At 31.8% G+C, this 19,662-nt stretch overlaps 1 pseudogene; it reads left to right on the forward strand.

Moving 5' to 3' along the window:
* Window positions 1–10,017, forward strand: part of LOC100244961 (probable aquaporin NIP-type) — a 33,157-nt pseudogene extending 23,140 nt beyond the window's left edge.
* The last annotated feature ends 9,645 nt before the right edge of the window (window positions 10,018–19,662 follow it).

A 19,662-nucleotide genomic window follows, 5' to 3' on the forward strand; every position in this document is an offset into this window, starting at 1 on the left:
CACCAAAAGCTCAAAATATCTAAAACCTTCTTAAGCTAAACCCAAACTTAAAGAGACATTAACTCAAGGTTAAATCTCTTAAAAAATAACCTAAAATACTCATCTTGACCCTTAAAGACCAAAAAAAAAAAAAAAACTTGAAAATGTGTCAAAATAGGCCCAAAACCCAATCAATTGGTTAAGAAACTAACTAACCGCTTGCCTCAACCAATTGACCACTTGTCTCAACAAATCTAGGGTTGTCTCAAGCAGTTGAGCACCGGTTGAACCTCTATCACAAGCCAAAACAAGCCAAAATGGGTTTCAGGTGGCCAAAAAGTGCCAAAACAAGCTTTGGTCACCCTGAAACTTTGGGAAAACCTAGGGTGCCTTTAAATTCACGTTATGGATCCAAAAAATTCCACTTAAAAGGTCTTTAAAAGTGGTCCAAGATTCAATTTCAAGCTAAGTAACAAGCAGATCACCAAGGAGCGCGATGAACAGCTAAGTAGAAGGGAGTCCTACATGTGTACTACATGAAAATGGAAGGTCAAGGGTAACAAGTATGATGACTAACATATGCTATGAGGACAAAATGGAATGTCTATAGCTTGATGAGTTTATTTACTATTCTATAGTTTAGAAGAGCTTCTTAAGGTTGTTACGAAGTATTCAAATTGAGGTCTTTTTCACATGATTTTAGAGAGTTGGCATGACTCTATTTTTTATGGATATTAGTCTTTAGTGTCAACTGTGTGAGAGCTTAAGAGCATGATGTTTGAGGTTGTGATTAAAGGATGGATAACCATAATTTTAGCCACACTCTTATATATAGAGTTACCCCTAGCTAGCCAGTTGAGTCATGCATGCTTAGCCTTTTCATTCATGACCCAATTTATTTATTTATCTTTTTCATACCTTGGGTTAAGGGCACCTTAGTATATGTTGTTTATAGATGAGATCACCTAAATCATGAGCTTCATAGTTGATTCATCTTGATCATTTCTTTATACTTTCTACCATACTTTTTCTCAATGTTTGTTGTCCCTATTTGAGTGATCACTCTTTATTTCTATCACCATGAGTTCATATTTGTACATTTGGAATAATTTTTTCAGTATGTATATAATGAGATTTGTTATCAAGCTACCTTAGGATCCTTGTGTATGATTTCTTGAATTCAATGGTTTGACTATTGTAAAGAATAAAAAAGATTAAAAAATTAAAACAAAAAAAAACAAAAAAAAATAGAAAAAAAAATAGAAAAAAGAAAAAAATGTTGTGATATCAGTCTTTGTAGGTAGCCTATATGATGATTTTTGTTTTCCCATTATATGTATCCATTTCTACCCATACATCGAGTTATGATTGAGTTGAGGGTTTCATTTCTATCTATGACATATTTTTAAGGTTCATATATTGATTACACTTCTCAATCAGAGTTTTAACTTCATTTACCTTAGTCATCTTGGTTTTTGGTTGTGTATTGAGTTATCATCCAACAACATTGTTTATTTTACCTTCGACCATTGTATTATTCCTCTTATTTTTATGAGCCTATTATAGAGTCTCACTTTTGTCATTTTCATTTAGCTAACTTATTCATCTAGATTGTTGCATACTTGTGTAGTCTTTGTTCTTATTTTGATTCCATTGATTCATTATTCTTTTCATCAATATTGATCTTTTCATTCATTCAGTCACTTGTATCATAAAGTATTTGTGAAGTCCATGACCTTGAAGCTTCTTATCTATCGCATTATGTATGCCAAAGGCATAGAGATTTTACCATTAGGATTTTTTAGTCTAGTTTCCTTTCATTCCTTTCATCTATTACCTTAGCCTACATTATATCCTGAATCTTTATATCACGTTAAGGCCATGACATCATTCATTGTGCTTGACAGCTCACACATGGGTAGCTTGAGGTTGGTTGGAGATTACTTGGATTATGATAGATTAAGAGTTACGAGATGACCTTACATTGAGGTATAACCCCTCTCATCAATGTTTCATTTTTGAGATGATAGTTTATACTGGGACATAGCCACTTCATTCCTTCTCATAGAGTATGATGGATCAGGAGTTACAAGAAGGTGCTACACTAAGGCATAACCCTCTCATGGATGTCTGATTTTCAAGATGACAATTTATATTAAGGCATGTTAGTTTAAGAGAACATTTTATACTAGGGCATAATAGTTTGAGATAACATTTTATACTAGGGCATAGCCACTCTAGAGAGCTTATATTAAAGCATAGACATTCAATTTGGATTTCTTACACTAGGGCATAACCTTTCTTTTGGAAGTGATCAAATATATTCTTACATTAAAGTATAATGAGTGATATGAGGATTAATGGATATCTCATATTGTTATTCTTTTATACCGGCGCATTGCCATCTCATTCTTTCTCACAGAGCATGATGAATCACATATCACGATGGGGTAAAGCCACTTTCTTGGAGGATTAGATATTCCTTTCAAATTAGAGTATAAGATGATTGAGAGATATTGATTTGATATGATGATATTGGGGAATAGCCATCATAGGGAGTGCTATTCATATTAGGGCATAGCCACCTTGTTAGATATTTGACATTGAGATATGACCACTTGATTATGATTGGGGATTTTGATGGATTATAAAAATGATGATGTTTTAGGTTCATTCTTCTTAGTATATTTGGTTTAATCTTGGATACTCACCTGTATTTGTTACATACCTAAATATTCCACCCTTGATATCTTCACACCTATATTTACCTTGTCAAAGTTTAATTGTTCTACCTTTATTCAAGCCTACCCATTTCATCATACATAACCTTATACCACTCTCTTGATTAGATGAGGATGTAGATTAGTCCTCAATTTTTCCTAGTCATGTTTTCTTGTGTCTTTTGGACATTGAGTACAACATTGTCCATGATGGCATGACCCGGTAGATTGTCGACGGACTAGTGATGTTGTTTTTATTTTGATAGTCAACATGTCATGTCTTGATTTACTTGTATTTAGACTCAGAGTCTTGGTTAGTTTTGTTTCTATCCATTATACATTTTCCTTTTACCAACATAGTCCTAGGACACGATTTTGTTTAGCCTTTTTTACTAAGGTTAAACATTTTTATCTCATTATTGATGAACTTATCCTAAACTATAGTAGTTGTTTTATAACATTTCATATCTTATGTCTTTTTTTTTTTTTTAATCTCATGCTAATTGTCTTTCAGTCTTTGAATCACATTTTTAGTATCATTTAAGTCATCTTTCAGCCTTAAATCGTATATTTAGTATCTTTAGGTTCTCTTTTTCACTATCTCTCTTGCCCATCAATCATCTTGAGCCTTATTATTTCATAATCTTCTCAATCATCCTTTGGCTTGGAGCCACACTTTAGGATCATTCCTTGGCTTAGAGTCACATGTTTAGTGTTATCCTAGTCACATTTTCAATAATCTCAATTGTGTCTTACTATCACAGATCAAGCTCTTTATATTTTCTATTAGTTTTGTGCGCCCTAGTCATATAATCTTTTTATGTTTTTATTAGTGTCACTCCTTAACTATCTGACCTATATATGTTCCTTTAGTGTTGCACCCTAACTGTTAGATCTTTTTATGTTTCCTTTAGTGTTCCACCCTAACTATCCAACCTTTTTATGCTTTTCCTTAGTGTTGTGTCCTATCTATCTGACTTCTTTATCTTTCCGTTATTGTCATGCCTTGATTATTTGGCCTTTTTATGTTTCCTTTAATGTCACGTCCTAATTGTTTAACCTCTTTATCATTCCTTAGTGTCGCGTCCTTACTGTTGAGCTATTTCTATTAGTATCACATCCCTACTTTTTGACCTTTTTATGTTTCTATTAATGTCATGTCTCAACTGTCTAGTTTTTTAATTTTTATGTTAGTGTTGTGCCCTGGCTATCCAACTTCTTTATGTTTCCTTTAGTATTGTGCCCTTACTGTCCAACCTCTTTATCTTTCTCTTGTGTTGTGCTCTTGATTGTTTATCCTTTTTATTTTTCTATTAGTGTTATACCTTGATTGTCTGACATTTTTATGTTTATATTAATGTCATGCCTCAATTGTCCAACTTTATTTTTATGTCTTTTATTAACATCACTCCTCGATTGTTCAACATTTTTATGTGTCCTATTAGTGCTACACCCCAAGTATTCGACCTTTTTATGTTTTTGTTAGTATTGCGTTTCAACTATTCTAACCTTTTTATGTATCATGTTACTATTAAGCCCTAATTGTCCGACTTTCTTTAATGTTTCTATTAGTGACTCACTTAAGCCTTTTTAACCTTTTTATGTTCTTGTTAGTGTCACATTCTAACTATCCAACTTCCACTATGTTTCCATTAGTGTCGCACCCAAATTGTCCAACCTTTTAATGTTCCTATTAGCATCGCACCTTGACTGTCCAACTTTCTTTATGTTTCTCTTAGTGTTGCACCCAAATTGCCCGACCCTTTTATCTTCCAGTTAGTGTCGTGTCTTAATTGTTCAACCTCCTTTATGTTTTTGTTAATGTCACACCCTGATTCTCCGACGGTTTTATGTTTCTTTTAATGTCACACCTTGATTGTTCTATCTTTTTAATATCTCCTATTAGTATCGTGCCTCAATTGTTGATTTTTTTCTACTTTCTTTTATCATTGCACCTAGATTGTTCGACCTTTTTATATTCTTATTAGTGTCACATCCTAACTATCTGGCCTTTTATTTTTTATTTTTAGTGTTGCATCCTAATTGTCTGGCTTTTTTATGTGCCTTGTTAGTGTCGTGCCTAAACTGTTTGGTATTTTTATGTTTTTGTTGCTATCACACTTCGACTATCTAACCTTTTTATGTCTCTTGTTAGTTTTGTGCCTTAACTATCTAGTCTTTTTTTTCTTTCTTTCTTTTAGCACCATGCCTTGAAATTTTGACATTTTCATGTTTTTTCTTTCATCTATAGCCTTGAGTTATTCCTTTTTGTCCCATTTTATTCGTTAGAGCTTCCAAGTCGAACCTTAGCCTTTTTATCCATTGTTTGACACTAAGTCACTTCCTTAATAATTTGTTTCCTTTTATCTCTTTCTTTATGATGTGCCCATTTGCCCTTCTTGATAGCATAGCCCTCAGTGCTTCATGTAGACATTGTCCCTCGTTATCCATCATTTGACATTGAGTCACTCTCCCGGTCATCTATTTCTTCTCTTGTCTCCTTTATAGTGTGCCCAACATGAACCCTAGTGCTTCATGTAGACATTGTCATAGTCCTCTTTGACAGAGCCTACTAGAGTTTCACATAGATATTTTACCTTCCCCCTCAACCACCCTTGAGCACCTTTCATGATTTGAGTGAACTTGTGTTATAGAATGATAAATTTGGTGGTTTTTCTTGTTCTTCAACAGAGCTCACTTCTTTTCACTTGTATATACACTCACCTCACTTGTGGGCTCTATTGAAGAGGGGTATATATTTATAGACCCTAAATTTTGTCTCAAACCCATTATCACATATACTTATTATTAAGCCTTATTTTGTTTCCTTTCTTTTCTTTTCCTTTTTTCTTCTCTCTCCCCTCTTATTTATCTCCATAGTAACACCCACTTTCCATTCTCCCCCTCCTACTTATCTTCATAACAACATCCACTTCCATCCCTTTTTTCATTCATTTTTTCTTCCTATTTTTCCTCTCCACTTCTTGACCACTATCTTCACTACGCCACCTATGTTGATGCCATCTCTCCACCAGCTGTGTTACATTGTTAACATCTTTCTTTTCTTTGTTCATTGTCAATCTCTACATAGCCGCCAATAAGGATTGATCACCACCAGTTCTTGCCCACTCCCACACTGCCCAACTTGTCCCCGAAAGCTTCACCTTCCTCTCGCATCCATGGCCATGGTTTCCTAGAGTTTCAAAATGGGTAAGTCTTCCCCTTGATCTGTACAGTAGTGGTTTATGGATAAATTGAGACATGTGTGAAATCATAGAAGTGATTTTTGTAGTTTAACTATTTTTAGTTTTAACTAACAACTTTTATCATTACTTTATTTAGTGAAGTATCATTATTAATTCTTTTTTCAATTAAAAAAAAAGTACCTCACATATATTCTTAAGTACTATTATCAATATTTCAATGATGGAAAATGAACTAACATGGAAATAATCCTACTCAAAAAATTAATTTAGTGCCCAAAATATTAATTCCATGTAAAGATTTTTTGATAAAAATTTCATATTTTATGTTCAACTAAGAAAGTATAGTGTATCTTAGTTTTCAATGATAGTTTTAGAAAAAGTTCATAGCAATTTCTAATTATAAGAACTCAATCATAAGTTCAATCAAAATTCTTCAATTGAACATTAAAATATACATAAATTAGGTCATATTTGATTGTTTGGTATACGCACAAATTTTGAAAAAGTCATGCAACATAAGAAAAATAATAGGACAATAATGTGAAACAAAATTTTTATTAAAATTGAGAAATTGTGGGGTACAATCTTTATAGTAATATTCTTTTACAAAAGAATATATCTCTCTGATTCTTTCACATTTATCACAATTTGGAAAACAACGATTATCAATCAAGCGCCGTAAGTGGCTTATTCCCGAATGAATTCGTTAAACAACGAAGATCGTGTGTGTAGACAATGAAGATGTTTTCTTTGTTTTCAAAGTCAATCGAGGGCCTAAAGTGACTTATTCCCAAATAACTTTGTTGAAAGGTAAAGAACACGTGTGTAGTTCTTCTACAATTTCTTCAACTTATAGGGAGATTTTATGAAGTCTTTTCTTCTTTGTCAAGCTTCATTTCTCGTGTGGAAGTCGCCCCTATTTAAAGGTGAAATTAGGGAATTAAATTTTGGAGTTCCCTAAAGTTTAGTTGCTTGATTTTAGCAACTCATCTTTCTCATTAAGGAAATTTTCCTACAAGAGAATATTTATTTATTCTTTATTCTCTTTTGATTTCAATTGAAATATTTGTTTACTTTAAGAATTTGTCAACAAAAAAGAATTTGTTTCCTTTTTTTAATTCTCCTTTGAAAAAGATTTAATTTTATTTGTAAGACTAAATTTTATAATCTTTCAAAATCGCCACGTTTCACCTTTTTAACATATGCCACATGTCAAATGTATGTCGTCAATCCCAAATTTTGTCGAATTGGAGAGCCACATTTTTTTTGAAGACCAATTTAGTGATAATTTATTTCACTAAAAATTTTGATGTTTACACTTGGATATAGGGGTGTAAATAAGGTAGGTTTTGTCGGTTTTTGAATAAAAAATTAACCGAATTAATATAGTTGGTTTTATACGTAATAAAAACCAAAATGACTATATTTAAAGTGAAAAAACTAAACCAAACCAAGCCTTTTGAGGTCGGTTTGATGATCGGTTTTCACCCAGCTTAATAATTTTTTTAGTCTTAAACCTAGTTAAAGATTTGTGTTTATTTTGAACTCAAATCCCATTAATCTAAGTTTATATTAGGCCCTAAGTCTAATTTATTTTTAAAATTAATTGAAACCAACTTGGATTTGATTTTTAAAATATATTAAATGTATTTAAATTTAATTTGACCATAATACAAAAACAATGAATTACTTCAATAGAATCTAATATAAACAAATTTATCAAATATAAAACAATTATATATAAGTTTTAAAATATCGGTTTGGTTCGAATTTTATCAATTAGGAGGCAAGAAATCGAAAACCGAATCGACAAGATCGGTTTTTAAAATTTTCAAATTGAATCAACCTTTTTTATTTTTTAAAATCGAATTAATATGATCAATTTTGATTGGTTTGGATCTATTTGTCGGTTTTTTCGATTTTGTTTACACCCCTACTTGGATATACTATTAACCATTTTTTTTTATATCCTTTGTACATAGGATATGTTAATGTTAAGCTAATAAGATATTCATATCTCATATATCATAAAAAAATTATTTTTTATCATTTTTATGTTATTTATTGTTCAAAATAAATAAATTTGTTGCTAAAAATGAACAATTTTAAAAATGTTTATATTTAAAATAAATTTTTTACTTATAATTTTTTAAAATATTTTAATCCTGGATTTTGTTAAATATGAGAGAAATTTCATATTTCTTAATAGCAAATATTGGAATATAATATAGGGTGTATTAGGCATTTGCATATACAATTTAGAGGTTAATATTATTAAAAAAATAAAATAAATAAAAACAAATAGATGCTTATTTTTAAAAATTACCTTAAAATAATTCAAAATTAAAAAATAAATAAATATAATTAAAGAAGCCCAATTAGTTGAAACAATGGAATACTTCCGAGAAGAATTGGACTTTAATTTTAAAATAATTTCAAAATTAGATAATTGGAGTATTTTGAATTGTCCACACAAAAGATGACAACAAGTTGACTAGTATCATTAAAACCATCCCTTATGAGGTAAATCCTTCTGATAAAGGAGTGGGGGAAAAGAGTTGGTTGCAGAGATGATAGGGACATATATTATGATATTTATGTGAGATGTGGAATAAGATATATGGGCAAGTGTCATTACCAGGAATAGGAATGACATGGGGCTTAACAGTAATGGCAATAATATACTCTATTGGTCCATGTCTCTGGTGCTCTCCTCAATCCCTCCATTACCATTGCCTTCAGGTCTCTCCTTTCCTTCTCATCTACCCTCCAATCCATTACTCTTCCCAAAAAACTAGAAACGACTACCACTAAACATATTTCATTCTTTTTGACCTTTTAGGAATACTATTAAGCTTTAATAAAACTTGCTGTCCATCAAAAGTATTAAAAGGAATTATAGGCCCTATTTGTAAATGTTTGATAACCAAGAAAATCCATTTTCTCCTTTATTTTACCTTTTTTCACTTACTTTCTAAAGACCATTTTAAAAAATAATTATATAAATATAAAAATAATTAAAAATAAAATAATATAGATCAATATTATTTTTAAAATCATATTTAAAAACAAAGAAAATAATAAGTTAAGAACATTTCATGTTCCTACATATATTTTTTGTTTTAAAAAATATGTTAAAACTATTTTTTAAAAACACTTCCCAAATAAAATTATAATATCTAAGAAGAGAGAAAAAGGAAAGGAAATATAATGAGTTTAAAAAATCAATTTTTTTTTTAAGAAAAAAAAAACAAAAATGTTTTAAAATGCTTTTCAAATTTCTTTATGTAAATAAAATATTATAAATTAACAAAAAAAAATTATTAACAACATTTACTCTGGATCTTGTGAGTTTATTCTAGATTAATAATATATTTGAACATTGATATTGTAGGTTCCGTTATACATAACAGCTCAATTAATAGGATCACTTTTGGCAAGTGGGACTTTATCATTGTTGTTTGATGTCGATCGTGAAGCTTTTTTTGGAATTGTTCCCAATGGACCACATGGTCGGTCGAGTCGTTGAAAGCATCATCACCTTCCTCTTGATGTTCGTAGTCTGCGCCGTTGCCACATATAGTAGAGCGGTATCCAAATTTTTCAATCAATATGATTTGTTTTGACATACATTATTGATCTATTATCTAACAATCAAAGTTTAGCTTTGATTTAATTCTTTCTTTTTTTTTTTTTTATGTAGAGTGGAGGCTTTGCTGGTCTCGCCATTGGAATGACTATATTGTTAGATGTACGTCATGATGGCCGCGTTATTCTAAATGATTCTTGAAAGTTTGATCTTCAAATTTAACAAATATGGCTAACCCATTTGAAATTGTCTTTGAAAAATATTGAAGGCTCGTATCAGGAGCATCATTGAACCCAGCAAGAAGCATCGGACCAGCTATGGTGAAGCATATCTATACACAGGACTTTGGATCTATATATTTGGCCCAATTATTGGAGCCATTGCAGGAATCTATATAGTTGGGCCAATTATTGGAGCCATTGCAGGAAGACTTGCCTATAATTTACTCAAATTTACTGATAAATCTCTTATTGAGTTAACCAAGACTAGGAACACCTCCAAGAATGCTCTCACTATTTCCTAGTAATTTTTCATGCATGGCTTGTTTCTTTTTGTTCCCTTTCCTGGATCTTCATGTATTTCTCTTTAAATTTCTTTCTTTTAGTTTTAATTATTATCAAATAATTAACAGCTCATTCATAATGTTAGGGTTTCTCTAATTTATGCACAAACAATCATAACCCTAATTCCCAAATTTAAACTCTTAGTCTTTAATTTATGCAAAATAATCATAACCCCAATTCCTATAGAATAATCATAACCCTAATTCTTGTAGAACAATCATTAACCATAATTCCTAAATCTTAAATCTTTATGATTTTCAAAAATAAAATAAATAATCAAAAAAGTATACCTTGATCCGTAAGATTGATCTTAAAGAAAAATTTGGTTTCTCTTTTTTGATCCCTTTCTTGATGGAGAGAAAATTGTATGTGTAATGGGTAGAGAGAGGACCAAATCTAAATAGGGTGTCCTATTTATTTAGAAAACATATCCTCAACGGACCAATAGGATTTTAGCACCCAATATTATTAACCATAATTATTTTTTAAATTAAATAAAAGATAATTAATAATAAAATAACCCACATAGGCAAAAAAAAAAAGTAACATTTTCCTACTTGGCCCATGTAGCATTATCATGGTTTCATAATAATAAAACATAATATGCATAATATAAGCTAGATCATTTTTTACTTTAGTCACATCATAAATCATCATTAAGCAAAAATTAATAAGGATCATAGAGGTCATATGTCATTATCTTGACATAGTCCCTTCCATGTATCACAATATTTAGTTTCAAACTTAAACCTGCAATGAGATATATCATAATGGTCCAACAATAATGTCTTCATTAGAGACAAATCTGGTTAAAACTCACATAATTCATTTATGTATATACTAACAATAAGAAACAGGATATTCAAATATCATAAACAATATTTAAATAAACTCAGAGTATCGAATACATAAAAGCACAAAATAATAACATTATGTCAACAACAGTACCCAATAATGCCAATTCTTTCAACATGTTCATTAAATGTCTTTGGTGGTAATCCTTTTGTTAATGGATTCACAATTATAAGGTTGGTAATAATGTGCTTAATTGACACCCTTTGTTTCTGAACTTCTTCTTTAATGACAAAGTATTTTACTTTCATGTGTTTAGCACCCTTTGAATACTTGTCATTTTTCGAAAAAAAATATAGTTGCAAAGTTATCACAATAAATTTCCAATGACTTGGTAGTATTATTGATAATTCCAACTCTTGAAATAAAGTTTTGTAGCCATGACCCATGAACAATGGCCTCAAAGCATGACACAAACTCAACTTTCATAGTGGATGTAGTAGTGACAGACTACTTTGCACTCTTCCATGAGATCACACCTCCAGCTAAAAGGAACAAATAGCCAAATGTGGATTCTTGTATCAACACATCCAACATAATTCAAATATGAATATCTAACCACATCTAGATGGTTAGATCTCTTGTAAGTGAGCAAGTGATCCTTCATTCCTTGCAAGTATCTCAATACTTTCTTTGCAACTTTCCAATGATCTAAACCTAGATTTATTTGATACATGCCCAACATTTCGACAACAAAACTGATGTCTGGCTTGGTACAAGTCTAAGCATACTATAGACCCTCCATTTGTCCTCTTAGCACATGTAATACTAGTTTCTACCCTGTGTTTCCCTTTTACCTTGTGATCGTTCCTTGGTAACCCATTGACACTCATACAACTTCTTTTTTTAAGCCATCTTCAGGGACCCTTGTGTAAAGGAGTTCATTAGGACCCTCGCTATGAACTTAGCTACTTTTCACGCCTAGTTTAGGTAACATAGACGCACCCTAACTCATTTAGACATACCTGGCCCATTTGGACACACTTAAACCCACTTAGGTACACCTAGACATCTTTTACGCAAACTCACTTAGTAACACTTTAGATCATTCCAATCCACTTAGTTATACTTTAACTTAATCCACTTGATTGCATTATAAGTGCACTTCAAATTAGTTAATTTAGATACATATTCATTTTAACTTGAATTTTGGTAAGGTAAATTTTATTTTATTTTATTTTATTTATTTATTTATTTATTACTATTATTATTAGTATTATTATTATTATTATTATTATTTTGGTAAATTAAATTTTTTTAAATGTTTCAATATAATTTTTTTAATGAATAAATTTTTGGTAAGTTATTATTATTATTATTATTATTATTATTATGGTAAATTAGTTTTTTGAAATGTTTCAATATAATGTTTTTAATGAATAAATTTTTGGTAAGATATGATTATTATTATTATTTTGGTAAATTAATACGTATTTGGTAGGGACTAGGCCTGGGAACCCTGAACTTTTGACACTGAAGGTTGTGAGAATGATTCAGAGTGCTTATCTTTTGTTTTATGATAGACTGGTCTCCAATGATGTGTAGGGAATTGGTTGGGCCTGATGCTAGACTTCTCTACGTTGGGAAGACCGTTGGATACCACAGCAGAACCCAAGAGGAGATGCATGAATTACTTCTGAGTTTTGCTGAAGCTAGAGCTACAGTTGTGAGACTTAAAGGAGAGGATAGGGCACTTTGAAAAGGAAAAACTTGGGGATGTATTAAGGGGATTGGGAAGGAGGAAATGGGGGTTTTCAAAGGGTTTCTACATGGGGAAAAGATGAGAGATTTTCGAAAAAAACAGAGGATGAACTATTTTTAGATAAGGAAGAATTCATATTCGAGTGAGAAGGGTTGTTTTTTTTAAAAAAAAAATGGAAGATCGGCAGAGATTCTGAAAGAAAGAAAAATGGAGAGCTAGGTGAGGAGATTTTGGAAAAAAAAAAAACAGAACAAAAAAACGAGAGGAGTTTTCTAGGTATGACTACTGTAGCTTCTTGTCTCTCGTTTTTTACACTACTTTACTTTCATTTCCAGTTGCTATTCTGAGCTTTGCTTTGTTGATTGGAGTGGACATTAAGGGCCACTCGTTTGCTTTGTTAGATCTAATCTTTACATGCATGCTCTATTTTGGCTTTATATTTTGGTATTTTTGTTCTTCTTTGGTAAATACATGATGCACTGATCTTTCCCTGAGTTTGATACATAAAAATCATGCTTATGTTTCCTTTTAGATTCCACCTATATCTAGTTCATTGACACTTATGAAATGGAGCCTGGTTTGACCATATTTTTTATTTGCACATGCTCTGTTTCTATTTTTTTTTCCCTTTCTTCTCTGTTTCTGTTTTGGCGTGCTTGGGGGTGTTGAGTACCTCATTTAGGATGACCATCTGTTTGGGGTACTTCTAAGAGAGTCCTATGCGAGCCACTTTGCATTACAATTGGAAATTTCAGGATGCCTATAAAATAATGTGAACGACTACAATGGAGATGGATTTGAAAAGTAAAGAAGATGATGTTCATGGGTATCAGGCTAGTTTAATAGATTCAGTTGTGGAAGGCATCAGTAAGGCGTCATGGCTTTCGAGATTTAGCTTCATTTAGCTCCATTGGTACGTGTCTTTGGCTTCTCTCTTCATCGAGGCCCACTCGCCAAACAGGAGAAGAGCCTTGCAGTTCTTTTCATGGTCAAGGTCATTGGTGAATATAGTACCTGAGTCAACTTTGGTAGAACTTGGGGTGCTTCTAAATTCACGCTATGGATCTAAAAAAATCCACCCAAAAGGTTTCTAAAAGTGGCCCAAGAGTCAATTTCAAATTGAGTAACAAGCATATCACCACAAAGCACGATGAACAACTAAGCAGAAAGGGGATCCTTCACATGTACTACATGAAAATGGAAAGTCAAGGGTAACAAGTATGATGACTAACATATGCTATGAGGACAAAATGGAAGGCCTATAGCTTGATGAGTTTATTAACTATCTTATATTTTAGAAGAGCTTCGTGAGGTTGTTACGAAGTATTCAAATTAAGGCCTTTTTCACATGATTTTAGAGAGTTGGCATGGCTTTATTTTTTATGTATATTAGTCTTTAGTATCAACCATGTGAGAGCCTAAGAGCATGATGTTTGAGGTTTGGTTAAAGGTTGGGTAACCATCATTTCATAAGCTTATTTACCAACACCTTTATGTATAGAGTTACCCCTAGCTAGCCAATTGAGTCATGCATGCTTAGCCTTTTCATTCATGACCCAATTTTTTTTTTTTTTTTCATACCTTGGGTTAAGGGCACCTTAGTATATGTTGTTTATAGATGAGATTACCTAAATCATGAACTTCATAGTTGATTCATCTTTTGTATTCATTGTATTCATCTTGATCACTTCTTTATACTTTTTGCCATACATTTTCTCAATGTTTGTTGTCCCTATTTGAGTGATCACTCATTATTTCTATCACCATGAGTTCATATTTGTACATATGGTATAACTTTTTCAGTATGTATATAACGAGATTTGTTATCAAGCTACCCTAGGATCCTTGTATATGATTTCATGAATTCAATGGTTTGACTATTGTAAAGAATAAAAAAATTAAAAATAAATTTAAAAAACCAAAAAAAAATAAAAAATAAAAGAAAAAAAATGTTGTGATGCCAATCTTTGTAGGTAACCTATATGATGATTTTGGTCTTCCCATTATATGTATCCATTTCTACCCATACATCGAGTTATGATTGAGTTAAGGGTTTCATTTCTAACTATGACTTATTTTTAAGGTTCATATACTTTATTACACTTCTCAATCAGAGCTTTAACTTCATTTACCTTAGTCGTCTTGATTTTTGCTTGTGTATTGAGTTATCATCCATCAACATTGTTTATTTTATCTTCAACCATTATATTATTCCTCTTATTTTTATGAGCCTATTATAGAGTCTCACTCTTGTCATTTTCATTTAGCTAACTTATTCATCTAGATTGTTGCATACTTGTGTAGTCTTTGTTCTTATCTTGATTCCATTGATTCATTATTCTCTTCATTAATATTGATATTTTTATTCATTCAGTCACTTGTATCATAAAGTATTTGTGAAGTCCATGACTTTGGAGCTTCTCTATCTATCACATTATGTATGCCAAAGGCATAGATATTTTACCATTGGGATTATTGAGTCTGGTTTTCTTTCATTCCTTTCACCTATTACCTTAGCCTACATTATATTCTGAGTCTTAATACCACCTTGAGGCCATGACATCATTCATTGTTCTTGACAGCTCACACATGGGTAGCTTGAGGTTGGTTGGAGATTACTTGGATTATGATAGATCAAAAGTTATGAGATAACCTTACATTGAGATATCTCTCATCAATGTTTCATTTTTGAGATGATAGTTTATACTAGGGCATAGCCACTTTATTCCTTCTCATAGAGTATGATGGATCAGGAGTTACAAGACGATGCTACACTAAGGCATAACCCTCTCATGGATGTTTGATTTTCAAGATGACAATTTATACTAGGGCATAGTAGTTTGAGAGAACATTTTATACTAGGGCATAGCCACTCTAGAGAGCTTATATTAAAGCATATACACTCAACTTGATTTCTTACACTAGGGCATAACCTTTTTTTTTGGAGGTGATCAGATATATTCTTACATTAGAGTATAATGAGTGATATGAGGATTATTGGATATCTCATATTATTATTCTTTTATACTGGTGCATTGCCATCTCATTCCTTCTCACGTTGCATGATAAATCACAAATCACGATGGGGTAAAGCCACTTTCTTGGAGGATTAGATAATCCTTTTAGATTGGAGTATAAAGATGGTTGAGAGATAATGATTTGATATGATTATATTGGGGCATAGCCATCGTAGGAAGTGCTATTCATATTAGGGCATAGCCACTTTGTTAGATATTTGACATTGAGATATGACCACTTGATTATGATTGGGAATTTTGATGGATTACAAAAATTATGATGCTTTAGGTTCATTCTTCTTAGTATATTTGGTTTAATCTTGGATATTCATCTGTATTTGTTACATACCTAAATATTCCACCTTTGATATCTTCACACCTATATTTACCTTGTCAAAGTTTAATTGTTCTACCTTTATCCTCTTTCAAACCTACCCATTTCATCATACATAACCTTATACCACTCTCTTGATTAGGGGAAGATGTAAATTAGTCCTGGAATTTTCCTTGTCATGCTTTCTTATGCCTTTTGGACATTGAGTACAACATTGTCCATGATGGCATGACCTGATAGATTGTTGATGGACTTGTGATGTTGTTTTTTATTTTGATATTCGACATGCCATGTCTTGATTTACTTGCATTTAGACTCAAAGTCTTGGTTAGTTTTGTTTCTATCCATTATATAGTTTCCTCTTACCAACATAGTCCTAAGACACAATTTTGTTTAACCTTTTTTACTCAACTTAGACATTTTTATCTCATTATCGATGAATTTATCCTAGACTGCAGTAGTTGTTATATAACATTTCGTATCTTATGTCTTTTCCTTTTTTTAGTCTCATGCCAATTGTCTTTTAGTCTTTGAAATCGCATTTTTAGTATCATCTAGGTCATCTTTTAGCCTTAAATCGCACCTTTAGTATCTTTAGGTTCTCCTTTTCACTATCTATTTTGCCCATCAATCATCTTGAGCTTTATTATTTCATAATCTTCTCAATCATCTTTTGGCTTGGAGCCACACTTTAATGTTTAGTGTTATTCTAGTCACATTTTCAATCATCACAACTGTGTCTTACTATCACATATCAAGCTCTTTATATTTTCTATTAGTTTTGTGCCCCAATCATCTAATCTTTTTATGTTTTTATTAGTATCCATAAAATCAAAATACCAATATATCTATGATTACCGATATTTTCATCCTTGGTCCTATTAGTGCTACACCCCAAGTATTTAATCTTTTTATGTTTCTATTAGTATTGTGTTTCAACTATCTGACCTTTTTATGTCTCATGTTACTATTAAGCCCTAACTGTCCAACTTTCTTTATGTTTTCTATTAGTGACACACTTAGACCGTCTAACCTTTTTATGTTCTTATTAGTGTCATTCCAACTATCCGACCTCCACTATGTTTCTATTAGTGTCACGCCTAAATTGTCCAACCTTTTAATGTTCCTATTAGCATCGCACCTTGATTGTCCAACTTTCTTTATGTTTCTATTAGTGTTGCACCCAAATTGCTCGACCCTTTTATCTTCCAGATAGTGTCGTGCCCTAACTATCCAACCTCCTTTATGTTTTTGTTAACGTCACACCCTGATTCTCCAATGGTTTTATATTTCTTTTAATGTTACACCTTGATTCTCTAATCTTTTTAATGTCTCCTATTAGTATCGTGCCTCAATTGTTGATCTTTTTCTACTTTCTTTTATCGTTGCACCCATATTGTTTGACCTTTTTATATTCTTATTAGTGTCACGTCCTAACTATCTAGCCTTTTATTTTTTATTTTTAGTGTTGAATCCTAATTGTCTAGCTTTTTTATGTGCCTTGTTAGTGTCGTACCTAAATTGTTTGGTCTTTTTATATTTTTGTTACCATCACACTTCAACTATCTGACCTTTTTATGCCTCTTGTTAGTGTCGTGCCTTAACTATCTAGTCTTCTTTTGCTTTCTTTTAGCACCATGCCCTGAAATTTCAACCTTTTCATGTTTTTCCTTTCATTCATAGCATTGAGTTATTCCTTTTTGTCCCATTTTATTTGTTAGAGCTTTCTAGTTGAACCTTAACCTTTTTTTATCCATTGTTTGACACTAAGTCACTTCCATAATAATTTGTTTCCTTTTGCCCTTCTCTTTCTGATGTTCCCATTTGCCCTTCTTGATAGCGTAGCCCTTAGTGCTTCATGTAGACATTGTACCCTATTATCCATCATATGAAATTGAGTCACTCCCTCGGTCATCTATTTCTTCTCTTGTTTCCTTTATAGTATGCCCATTCAACCATCTTAATAGCATGAACCCTAGTGTTTCACGTAAACATTGTCATAGTCCGCTTTGACAAAGCCTACTAGAGTTTCACATAGATATTTCACATTTCTCCTCAGCCACCCTTGAATACCTTTCATGATTTATAAAATGATAAATTTGGTGGTCTTTCTTATTCTCCAGAGCTCATTTTGTTTCACTTGTATATACACTCACCTCATTTGTGGACTCTATTGAAGAGGGGTGTGTATTTATAGACCCTAAATTTTGTCTTAAACCCATTATCACATATACTTATTATTAAGCCTTATTTTGTTTCCTTTATTTTCTTTTCCTTTTTTTCTTCTCTCTTCCCTCTTATTTATCTCCATAGTAACACCCAGTTTCCATTCTTCCCTTCCTACTTATCTTCATAACAACATCCACTTTCCATCCCTTCTTTCATTCATTTTTTTTCTTCCTATTTTTCCCCTCCACTTCACTACCACTATCTTCACTACGCCACCTATGTTGATGCCATCTCTCCACCAGCTTTGTTACATTGTTAACATCTCTCTTTTCTTTGTTCATTGTCAATCTCTACATAGCCGCCAATAAGGATTGATCACCACCAGTTCTTGCCCACTCCCACACTGCCCAACTTGTCCCCGAAAGCTCCACCTTCCTCTCGCATCCATGCCCATGGTTTCCTAGAGTTTCAAAATGGGTAAGGTGGTGTTTGTTTTTTACTTAATTCTAAATATAACCTTAATACTTAATAGTATTAAATATTAGGTTGTTTGTTTTTGTAGTATTTTATTTCTATTAAGTATTAAAAAGTAAAAAAAACCATTGTGTTATTTTTTCTATTTAGAAAAAGCCACATATTTTGACTTTTTCTATTTAGTAAAAAGTTTATAATAAGTCATGAAAAAGTAAAAAAACAAAAAACCTAAATTCTAAAACTAAATGGTTTTCAGCAAAAAGCCAAAAAAAACAAACACCACCTAAGTCTTCCCTTTGATCTCTATAGTTGTGGTTTATGGATTTTGGGCCCTTTAGGCTTTGATTTTTAAGCATTATTTTGGGCCCACATACTATCTCAATTTAGGCTTATTGATTTTGATTATGGGCTTTATTTGTGGGCTCTAGAATGTTAGCTTGAATTTGATTTGTTGGGTTTGGTGTATCTCATATGGGCTTGATGCCCTAGGTTTTTTAATATGCTTATGATGTAGGGTATGGCTTTGGGTTTGACTAAAATTTTAATGTGGGCTTGGATTTATATTAATTCGGGCTTGAGATTTTAATTTTACTTTCGCTCTTTTAGGCTTAGCTTTTTTTATTGCTTTGGGTTGTTATTTTACATGAGCTTCATTATTGACTGAGAGATGTTTTTTGAAATAGAATATGAAAGCTTAATGAAACTCCACGTGTATAGTAGAGACGTCGACAAGAGAGGGTGAGAACAAGATTCAGGGGGGAGGTAAGAGTGGTCTGAGGGGTATTTGAGCTTTTACTGGAGACCATGTTGCTATGTTTGGGGTACATCCTTCTCCTTTTCTTTCATTCATTTATTTTGATTTATTCTTTTCTTTGATTCAATTTTGTAAATATTGGGTGAGATGTATTTGAGCTCTGCTTTGTTTCAATTTTTGCATATGTGATATTTTGATTTTATAAAATATTTTTTTATTATTTAATTAAAAAAACCATAAATTTAACTTTTGGTGATTATGATAAATACAAAGTTTAAAAGCTATCGCTATGCAATCTTCCCC

The sequence above is a fragment of the Vitis vinifera genome, chromosome 14, assembly GCF_030704535.1.
Source record: "Vitis vinifera cultivar Pinot Noir 40024 chromosome 14, ASM3070453v1".
Taxonomy (NCBI): Eukaryota; Viridiplantae; Streptophyta; class Magnoliopsida; order Vitales; family Vitaceae; genus Vitis; species Vitis vinifera.